General features: G+C 45.2%; 1 pseudogene; it reads right to left on the bottom strand.

The window, feature by feature from the left end:
• Nucleotides 1-747: 747 nt before the first annotated feature.
• LOC147963184 (uncharacterized) lies at nucleotides 748-6,342 on the bottom strand (annotated as a pseudogene).
• Between the last annotated feature and the right edge of the window lie 3,393 nt (nucleotides 6,343-9,735).

The raw sequence follows: 9,735 nt of genomic DNA, 5'->3' as shown, positions 1-9,735 counted from the left end.
AATGCACTTCTAGCTACGGGCGCGTCAATTATAGTCCTCATAGTGCCGCATGGCGGCTGCCACTTGAGGTTCACGCCGACGAGGCAAATTGTCACACAGGAGCAAAGCAAGTGCGCTGGGAAGACGATGTGGTGGTCTTGGGAGCCCGGTGTGGTTTCTCCCGTCCACAATGGCTCGCCGGAGTCGATAAATATAGCGGCACTTTTTCTTCGGTACAATCCTCTGAACACATCAACGGTTCAGATTAAAAGATACCCTTTGGTGAAAATAAGTGAGTAGGGGTAGGATGGGAAATCAAGGTGGGGAAGGCGTACCGCGGCGTAGCGAGGCGCGTGTCCGTGCGGCCCGCTCTATGCCCGTACGTGAGCGGTGTACGCCGCGTGAGGAGGAGGGCGGGCCCACGCGTACTAAAACCTAATCCATTAATTCGCCGCGGATTAGGCGAACCATTAACGCCGGCGCAGTGAGCCGTCCCGTCGCCGGCGTCGGTCCGCGGGCGGCACGGATTCACACGCACCGCCTGCCGCGCGCCTGCGCACGCCCGTCGCCAGCGTCGGTCCGCGGGCGGCGCGGATTCACACGCCACCGCCTACCGCGCGCCTGCGCACGCCACCGCTTGACTGCCCGCGCACACCGCCCGCTCGTACTCAGGCATTAATCGCCGGCGCCGATTCGCACGCCGCCGCCTGCCCTTCTGCGCCCTTTGACCGCTAGGCTGCCCACCGGCATTAATCGCCGGCACCGCCCCAACCACCACTACGCCCTATAAAAAGCGCCTCGCGCCCTCCGTCGGCTCGCACACCGCCCTCGCCTCGCCTCTCCTTCTCCCCCCTTGTCGCCGGCGTCCTCCTCTTGCGCCCTTCACCACCTCGCTCGCCCTGCCTCTCCCTCTCGCCGACGATGACCCGCCCCAACTTGACGATAGAGGAGGCGGAGGAGCTCGCCCACTTCGGCATCCCCGCCGCGCCCGACATGCGCCTGCCGGCGAGGTGGCGCCTGAGCATCGACGGCGTCCCCGTTGCGCCGGTGCCCGAGGTCGGCACCCACCTCTTCGCCCGCGCCGTCGGCCTGTACAGGGCGCGCCTGCCGCCGGAGGAGCTCACCGACCCCCGGTACGCCCCCAACAACCCCGGCTGGGCGGACCGCCTCGCCGACGATCAGCTGCGGCGTCTCCACGCCTACGCCGGCCCGCCCCTCCCCCCCCACGAAGCACAACCGCGTGCGGCGGCATCACCTCTGGGACGGCCGCACCTTCGAGGAGGTGGTCGTGCCGTACCGGGCGCAGGCGGTCGCCGGCGTCGTGCCTGCTCCGTCGGGGGACGGCTTTCAGTTGTACCGCCGCGGCGAGGCGCGCTCGACCCGCGCCCGCCTCGTCTTCGGCGCCATGCACCCGCCCCCGCCCCGCGGAGGCCGAGGCGGTGACCGCGGCACTGTCCGCCTCGGCCCCGGCGATCGCCGTACGGTGGGCAGGAACGACGCAGGGTCCAGCCGCGCCCCTCCGCCCGAGCCGCAGCAGCAGCCAGAGCCGGCATTGGTGGCGGAGTACAGGCGGCTGGCGGCGGAGGCCGGCGACCCAGACGACATGCCGGGCTACCTAACGGCGCTCCGTGAGTCGGAGAACATGCCGCAGCCGCCGCTCGTTCAGGAGTACCTTCAGGTCGCCCCGGGCGCCGTCCACCTGGAGGACTTTCCCGGGTACCACGCCGCGCTCGAGGACTCGATGGCTGCGCCGGCCGTGCCCGTGGTGCCCCTCGACGACAGCAGCAGCAGCAGCGACGACAACGATAACGGCGACGGCGTGTATGACGAGGCAGACTTCGGCGGCGTGAAGGACGAGTAGTTTAGGGTTTATTTGAAAATGTCGTTTAGTAATGTTTAATTATTTTTGTAATGTTCTTTAGTTAAGTTTTATTTCTAGTACTATGTAAAATATCTATGAAAACTCTAATGAAATATGGAGTGTTTGAATGGATGGTTTTTAAATGTTGTTGAACAATCAAGTGCTGAAATCGATACTGTTATTTTTAGTTTTAAAAAGAGTTGTATCGTAAAAAATGAGAAAAGAATTAAACTAGAAAAGTAAATATAAAACCAAACAATAAAAAATTGACATAATATTTACAAAACAAGTTAGAAGATTTTTTTTTAAAAAACTATTGTATTGTAAAAAATAAAATTCAGAAAAAAAGTAAACTTGAATTGAAAAAAACCTATGTAAACTAGAAAAGTAAATATAAAACCAAACAATAAAATTTTTACATAATACTCGCAAAAAAATTAGAAGATATATATTTAAAAAAATTGTATTGTAAAAATAAAATATAAAATAAAAATTAAACTTGAATTGAAAAAACTTATGAAAAAAACCTATTTAAACTGGTGCGGACGAGCTCCGGCAGGTGAGGTGCGAGCGGCCTGCCGCGGTGCTGCGCGTTGACTGGCGAGGTGGGCCGCTGTAAGGCACAGTGTGAGCGGCCTGCCGCGGCGCTGCGCGTCGACTGACGAGGTGGGCCGATTTCAGTAGGCCTAGTGGGCCGCTGGATGGCGCGCCTGCGAGCGGTCAAGGGCGCAGCGGTGGGGTGGAGGGTTTCGTTTAGTCCCACCTCGCCCGCCGAAGGACGCCCAGACCGGCTTATATAGGCGGATTCATGCACCTTATCAGATACGATAGATATTAATAATGTGAGTTGACTTTGTATTGCCCGGGCAGCTGCGGTAGTGCTGCTAGTGCATTGTAAATTCAGATCACATCATTATTATGTATCTTATTTGTAATAGTTTAGCATTTTATGCAAAGTTTCTTTTATTAATACATAAAGTTTTGTAATATTTTTGTCCGGTCAGCGTTTTAGTTGTTTCAAATTCATGCATCATATTAAGAAGGTCAATTTTTTGACATCTTCAGAATGGCCTGAAATTTTGCATGTGAGTTAGTATGCCCATTCCCACACATAATCTAAAAATTTATGGTATTTCTATACGAAGAGCACATTGCGTCACGTCCCGTCAGCATTTAAAGTGTTTCGACCGAAAAAATTATAGAAAATTCATAAAATAGCAAAAAGCCACGAAACTTGTCATACATCCTATTCATGATGGTACAAGACTGTGGAAAAAAAATTGGGTTCATTTGAAGGATGTTGAAAAATAACTCGTTTTCGGACACGGCCTTTGCTCCTACCCGAACGGTCTACGGAGAAGAAGGTCAATTTTTTGACATCTTCAGAATGGCCTGAAATTTTGCATGTGAGTTAGTATGCCCATTCCCACACATAATCCAAAAATTTATGGTATTTCGATATGAAGAGCACGTTGCGTCACATCCGGTCAGCATTTAATGTGTTTCAACCGAAAAAATTATAGAAAATTCATAAAACGGCAAAAAGCCACGAAACTTGTCATGCATCCTATTCATGATGGTACAAGATTGTGGAAAAAAATTGGGTTCATTTGAAGGATGTCGAAAAATAACTCGTTTTCGGACACGGCCTTTGCTCCTCTACCCGAACGGTCTACGGAGTAGAAGGTCAATTTTTTGACATCTTCAGAATGGCCTGAAATTTTGCATGTGAGTTAGTATGCCCACTCCCACACATAATCCAAAAATTTATGGTATTTCTATACGAAGAGCACGTTGTGTCACGTCCGGTCAGCATTTAAAGTGTTTCGACCGAAAAAATTATAGAAAATTCATAAAATGGCAAAAGGCCACGAAACTTGTCATGCATCCTATTCATGATGGTACAAGACTATGGAAAAAAATTGCATTCATTTAAAGGATAACGAAAAATAACTCGTTTTCGGACAGGGCCTTTGCTCCTACCCGAACGGTCTACGGAGTAGAAGGTCAATTTTTTGACATCTTCAGAATGGCCTGAAATTTTGCATGTGAGTTAGTATGCCCACTCCCACACATAATCCAAAAATTTATGGTATTTCGATACGAAGAGCACGTTGCGTCACGTCCGGTCAGCATTTAAAGTGTTTCAACCGAAAAAATTATAGAAAATTCATAAAATGGCAGAAAGCCACGAAACTTGTCATGCATCCTATTCATGATGGTACAAGACTATGGAAAAAAATTGGGTTCATTTGAAGGATGTCAAAAAATAACTCGTTTTCGGACAGGGCCTTTGCTCCTCTACCTGAACGGTCTACGGAAAAGAAGGTCAATTTTTTGACATCTTTAGAATGGCTTGAAATTTTGCATGTGAGTTAGTATGCCCACTCCCACACATAATCCAAAAATTTATGGTATTTCGATACGAAGAGCACGTTGCGTCACGTCCGGTCAGCATTTAAAGTGTTTTGACCGAAAAAATTATAGATAATTTCATAAAATGGCAAAAAGCCACGAAACTTGTCATGCATCCTATTCATGATGGTACAAGACTATGGAAAAAAATTAGGTTCATTTGAAGGATTTCGAAAAATAACTCGTTTTCGGACAGGGCCTTTGCTCCTACCTGAATGGTCTACGGAGAAGAAGGTCAATTTTTTGACATCTTTAGAATGGCCTGAAATTTGCATGTGAGTTAGTGTACCCACTCCCACACATAATCCAAAAAATTATGGTATTTCTATACGAAGAGCACATTGCGTCACGTCCGGTCAACATTTAAAGTGTTTCGACCGAAAAAATTATAGAAAATTCATAAAATAGCAAAAAAGCCATGAAACTTGTCATGCATCCTATTCATGATGATACAAGACTGTGGAAAAAAATTGGGTTCATTTGAAGGATGTCGAAAAATACCTGTAGTGTTGACGGATTTACCACATAAGATTAAGTAATTATATTAAAAAAAGTACTTCATACAGAATTTATTTCGTATTTAAATTATATATAAGAAAACTTTAGTATTGTTATTTCTGCGCGAATTGACGAGCTTTGCGAAAGGGAACACATATTGAATGCATGTCACACCCCAGACCGACACCTCAGGTTTGTACTATGAGTACATGTCAACATGCACGAAACGCACCCAACTTTTGCATGCGCGTGTCAGTGACCCCCACGGTCTCGCACGTCAGATTACGACGGAATCGGAGTACGAACGGAAGCCGCGTCACGTCGGGAGACGTTCTCTGGGTATTTTCACGGAAAAAATTGTAGTAAATGCATCGAGTGTCGAAATACACCCAAATTTTGCAGGCGTGCTTGTGTGCCACACTGTAGCGTGTGGGAAAAAAATCCCGACGTTTCATGGCTTTGCGAAAGGGAACACATACTGAATGCATGTCACACCCCAGACCGACACCTCAGGTTTGTACTATGAGTACATGTCAACATGCACGAAACGCACCCAACTTTTGCATGCGCGTGTCAGTGACCCCCACGGTCTCGCACGTCAGATTACGACGGAATCGGAGTACGAACGGAAGTCGCGTCACGTCGGGAGACGTTCTCTGGGTATTTTCACGGAGAAAATCGTAGTAAATGTATCGAGTGTCGAAACACACCCAAATTTTGCAGGCGTGCTTGTGTGCCACACTGTAGCGTTTGGAAAAAAAATCCCGACGTTTCATGGCTTTGTGAAAGGGAATACATACTGAATGCATGTCACACCCCAGACCGACACCTCAGGTTTGTACTATGAGTACATGTCAACATGCACGAAACGCACCCAACTTTTGCATGCGCGTGTCAGTGACCCCCACGGTCTCGCATGTCAGATTACGACGGAATCGAAGTACGAACGGAAGTCGCGTCACGTCGGGAGACGTTCTTTGGGTATTTTCACGGAAAAAATCGTAGTAAATGCATCGAGTGTCGAAACACACCCAAATTTTGCAGGCGTGTCAAAAAAACATTGCAGCGTTTCATGAAAAGATAATACAAAATAAACAAAAAAAATAAAAAGTCTCATATTGCAGACGGACTCACTTAAGAAGATTAAAGTGAATTATTGCTGTGACACTCCATGATTATGGAGTGCCAGAGCATAATTTACGTTAACTCCTTAAGTGATACCGCCACACTAGAGGACTTGACATTGCAAGCAGACTACGGTATTTAAACAGGTGAATTAGCACGAAGAGAAGCAATGTGGGACTAAACAGTAGCATGTTCGGCGGTGCCGCCGTCGCTATAGGTTGGGCACTATAGGTTCGGCGGTATCGGGCTGGGCCCAGATGGCGAACGAATAATTTTTTCCCTTTCCATCGCCGTATACCGCCACGCACGGCGGAACCCTATCCACACCATTCGCCCCCCGTACGCCGCCCCGTGCCCCAGTCGCCCTGCCACGATCGCCCTGCCACGATCGCCCTACCACGATCGCCCTACCATGATCGCCCTCAGGCGCGCAACGATCTCGCCGCACGTGCGGCGCCGTCCATCGCCGTCCACAGTCAACGGCGCTCGTTGGCACAGACTGCCCCACGCCCCGCAGGCGCAGATCGCCGACGCTGGGCAGCCTGCTTTCGGCTCCGCCACAGCCGTTGTTCGGCGGCTGTCGCCCGGATTAAGGTCACGTTTCTCACCTCGAACAATTTCTGTCGATGTTATTGCGTAATCATATGTATTAATAGGAAAAAATTAACATGCAGTATGGACATCGATGGTGTGATTCCATGTTCCATAGAGAAGTGGATAAGTCTCGTTGAAAGATTTACCACCGCTCAACGATTTAGGTTCTACGAAACAGGCTTGGAAGAGATGTTGATCATTCCGTCAGTACAAATGAGAGATTTTTTGCTGCATTTTATGTTGTTAGGTTATAACCCAAACAGCAAAAAATTCATGATACAAGAAAATAGTGGCAGTAAAGGCCTAATTTCACTTAGACCGGACGATGTGTGTTCAATATTTGGGTTTAAGAATGAAGGTGAGGATGTTTTTGGCATTCTTGCGACGGAAGGAAAAAAGTTAATAAAGAAAATTCCTATTCAGTACGTTCACAAAAAAAATGGTCACATAATGATAGATGACTTGATTCAAAAAATTGTGAGGAATAAATCCGCCGACGATGAATTTTTTCGGATGGCTATTCTTGTTTTGCTGGGGACCATTATTGCACCCATGTCGGCTGTCTCCATACCAAAGGAGTACTACGCGTTGGTGCATGACGTGAAGCGGATAAGCACGTTGAATTTTAACGTGTTTAACTTGTTTGACGGAGATTGGTAAACTCAAGCAGGACGGCCGTGTGAGGGAATGGCCATGTGGCAACTTAGCCCTACTCCAGGTATGCTATTAATTAATGCTATTTCATATTCCTTTAATTTATGTGTTCGTAACTTATTTTGTCTTTTGTTTTGTAGTACTTATATTGGGAGAAGGTGCAGCCAACCACCGGCCTGAAAAATGACCCGTTGTCGTTGCAAGTTCCCCTAATGAAAAATTGGACTGAATCTAAAGCGGAGAAACGAGACAAGTACGACCTGGAAAATGGTCGTGGCCATGGATTCGTAATATTATAATGCTTATTTACTTGTACATTGATTATGCATTGAGAATGTTATGTACTCATGTTGTCATTGCATACTCACTTTGCAGATTGATGACTGCATTACGAAGGAGTATAGAATGAAAAAACTTGCAGATGAACAAGCTGAAAGTAGTAAGAAACATAGTAGCCGAAAGTCATCCGTTACGGGAAAGAAAATGGTGGAGAACGTGTCCGAGGTCCCTGCTAATCTAATGCCTTTTATGGACCGGGTTATGAATGATATGAAGGAAATTCGTAAGGAATTGTTTCGTATGCCGGAGTTATGCGCACAAGTAAAAATGTAACAACTCTGGTATGCACTTTATTAAACTCAATAAATTAATAAAAAGATATAACATGTGAATGAGCTTACTTTTGCAGAGAGTGTTAGAGAAAATGAATAAAACAGGTGTATGGTACAAACCGGGCACAATGGCAGAGGAGGAAGAAAATTTGTATGGACAGAATAGTGAGTCCAGGTATGAAAACAAGTATCCTCAAAAAGAATTTCAGTATGATGACAAACACACACCTAATGGCCGAAATGGCAGTGGGCATTATGATTTGGATTCTGAAGAAGAGGATTTGTTCAAATTCAGTACTGGTCACTTGAGTGGCTTTAAAGATGAGAAGGAAGATCCTATAGCTGTCTCGGAACAGTCAGAAAAAAAAGAAGCATCATCTCTAAAAAGCGATGAAATAGAAGCTACAAGATGGCAAGTCTCTCAAAATGAACAAGAAGTGTCACAGGCCTTGTCAGATGGTAATAGCGAGGTAGAAGAGAAGAAGGTGGTGATTCCAACAAAGCGAAAGCGGTGTGGGTCAAAGTACACGAAATCTCCTTATGTCAAAAAGACTTCGAGAAAACGTGCGAAACGTTCCGCAAAAACGAGTAAGTTAAACATGCTATGAATATATTATTGGAAATTGTGTAGTATAAATTTGTACTTTAACTTTATTGCCTTGTGTTGTAGAACTGTTTAATGAAACAACCCCTCAATTTGATCATTCTGTGGATGATATGGTGCGTGCCGCTGTGCAGTATGTGAAAGCGTACGAGCACTCACCAAAACATAAGAACCATGAAATATTCAACAACGGTAAAGATGAAAGACTTTCTGCGGACCGAGTTTGCCAGATACTTAACCATGCATGGATATCCGGTGATGTATGTATTTTTATTGTCATGCTTATGTCATATGTTAGATATGTTGCATCCATCTTAAATTTACTCATTTATTTCAGGTAATTGACACTTATGCGACGTACATATCGGATTCAAGTCTCGTCAAAGACAGGTATATTGTACCCACATATAGATCTTACTGGTTATTGAACAGTCGGTCAAAGTCAGTAAGACGAGGGAAGTCGGTAGACGATCCAGAAGGTTTAGAACATGCAAATGAACCTCTCAACAGATGCATGACAGAATATTTTGCAAAACCGAAGGTACCGTTTGTATTGCAGAATTGTATTTTCATTACTATCTTATGTGAAATCCGAGCTTACTAACAATATTGAAGTTATGAAATAGGCTTATTTTGCGTTAAATAAGGATAAAAACCATTGGATCACATGTGTTTTGCACACTAGAAAGAAAGAGTTCCAAATTCTTGATTCTTTGAGGGGGGGAGTAAATATCTCTGAAGCATCCAGGAAATTCGTTGAAAATTTTGTAAGTTGTGTATTCATGTATGTACAATTAACCATATAATTTGTTTACCGTATGTAGTTAATGTGTTCATATTTTTTTGTCAGAGAGAGCAACTTGCAGGAGATATTCAAGATGCAAATGACAGTGCTATTATGTCGTTCCCGAATGTGTCCGCATGGCCTATAGTCCCCTACGACATGCTTCAACAAGAAGATGGGTGAGTTACATGTGCCATGTGCTTTTGAAATACGTTGATTGGTCAAGTGCTATATTACTTAACGTGCTTTCAAAATTGCATTTATGTTTTTTTAACATAGAAACTCATGTGGACTGTTCGTCCTTCGCTGTTTTCAATACTGGGACGGAGAAAAAATTATTGCTCCTATTTCTCAGGTGAATACATTTTAAGTATGAAAAATTAGTACATTATATCATATATAAGTGATGAAAATAATATTATTTTTCAGGAATCTATTGATAGTTCGAAAGAAAGAATGATAGCTGGAATTATTATGTCCCCCAAAAATAAGCTTACAGAAGTGAAGAACAAAGTAATTCGACTTGTAAAGAGGAAACAAAAATAAAAATATCATACGACAATTCTACGTGATTGTCGAAATATTATTTGTTCATGACTGAGAATTGTGT

This window comes from Triticum urartu, chromosome 6A (assembly GCF_056163025.1).
Source record: "Triticum urartu cultivar PI428250 chromosome 6A, HENAU_Tu73, whole genome shotgun sequence".
Taxonomy (NCBI): Eukaryota; Viridiplantae; Streptophyta; class Magnoliopsida; order Poales; family Poaceae; genus Triticum; species Triticum urartu.
Note: the sequence above shows the minus strand (reverse complement) of the source record. Positions and strands in the feature narration are given on the sequence as shown.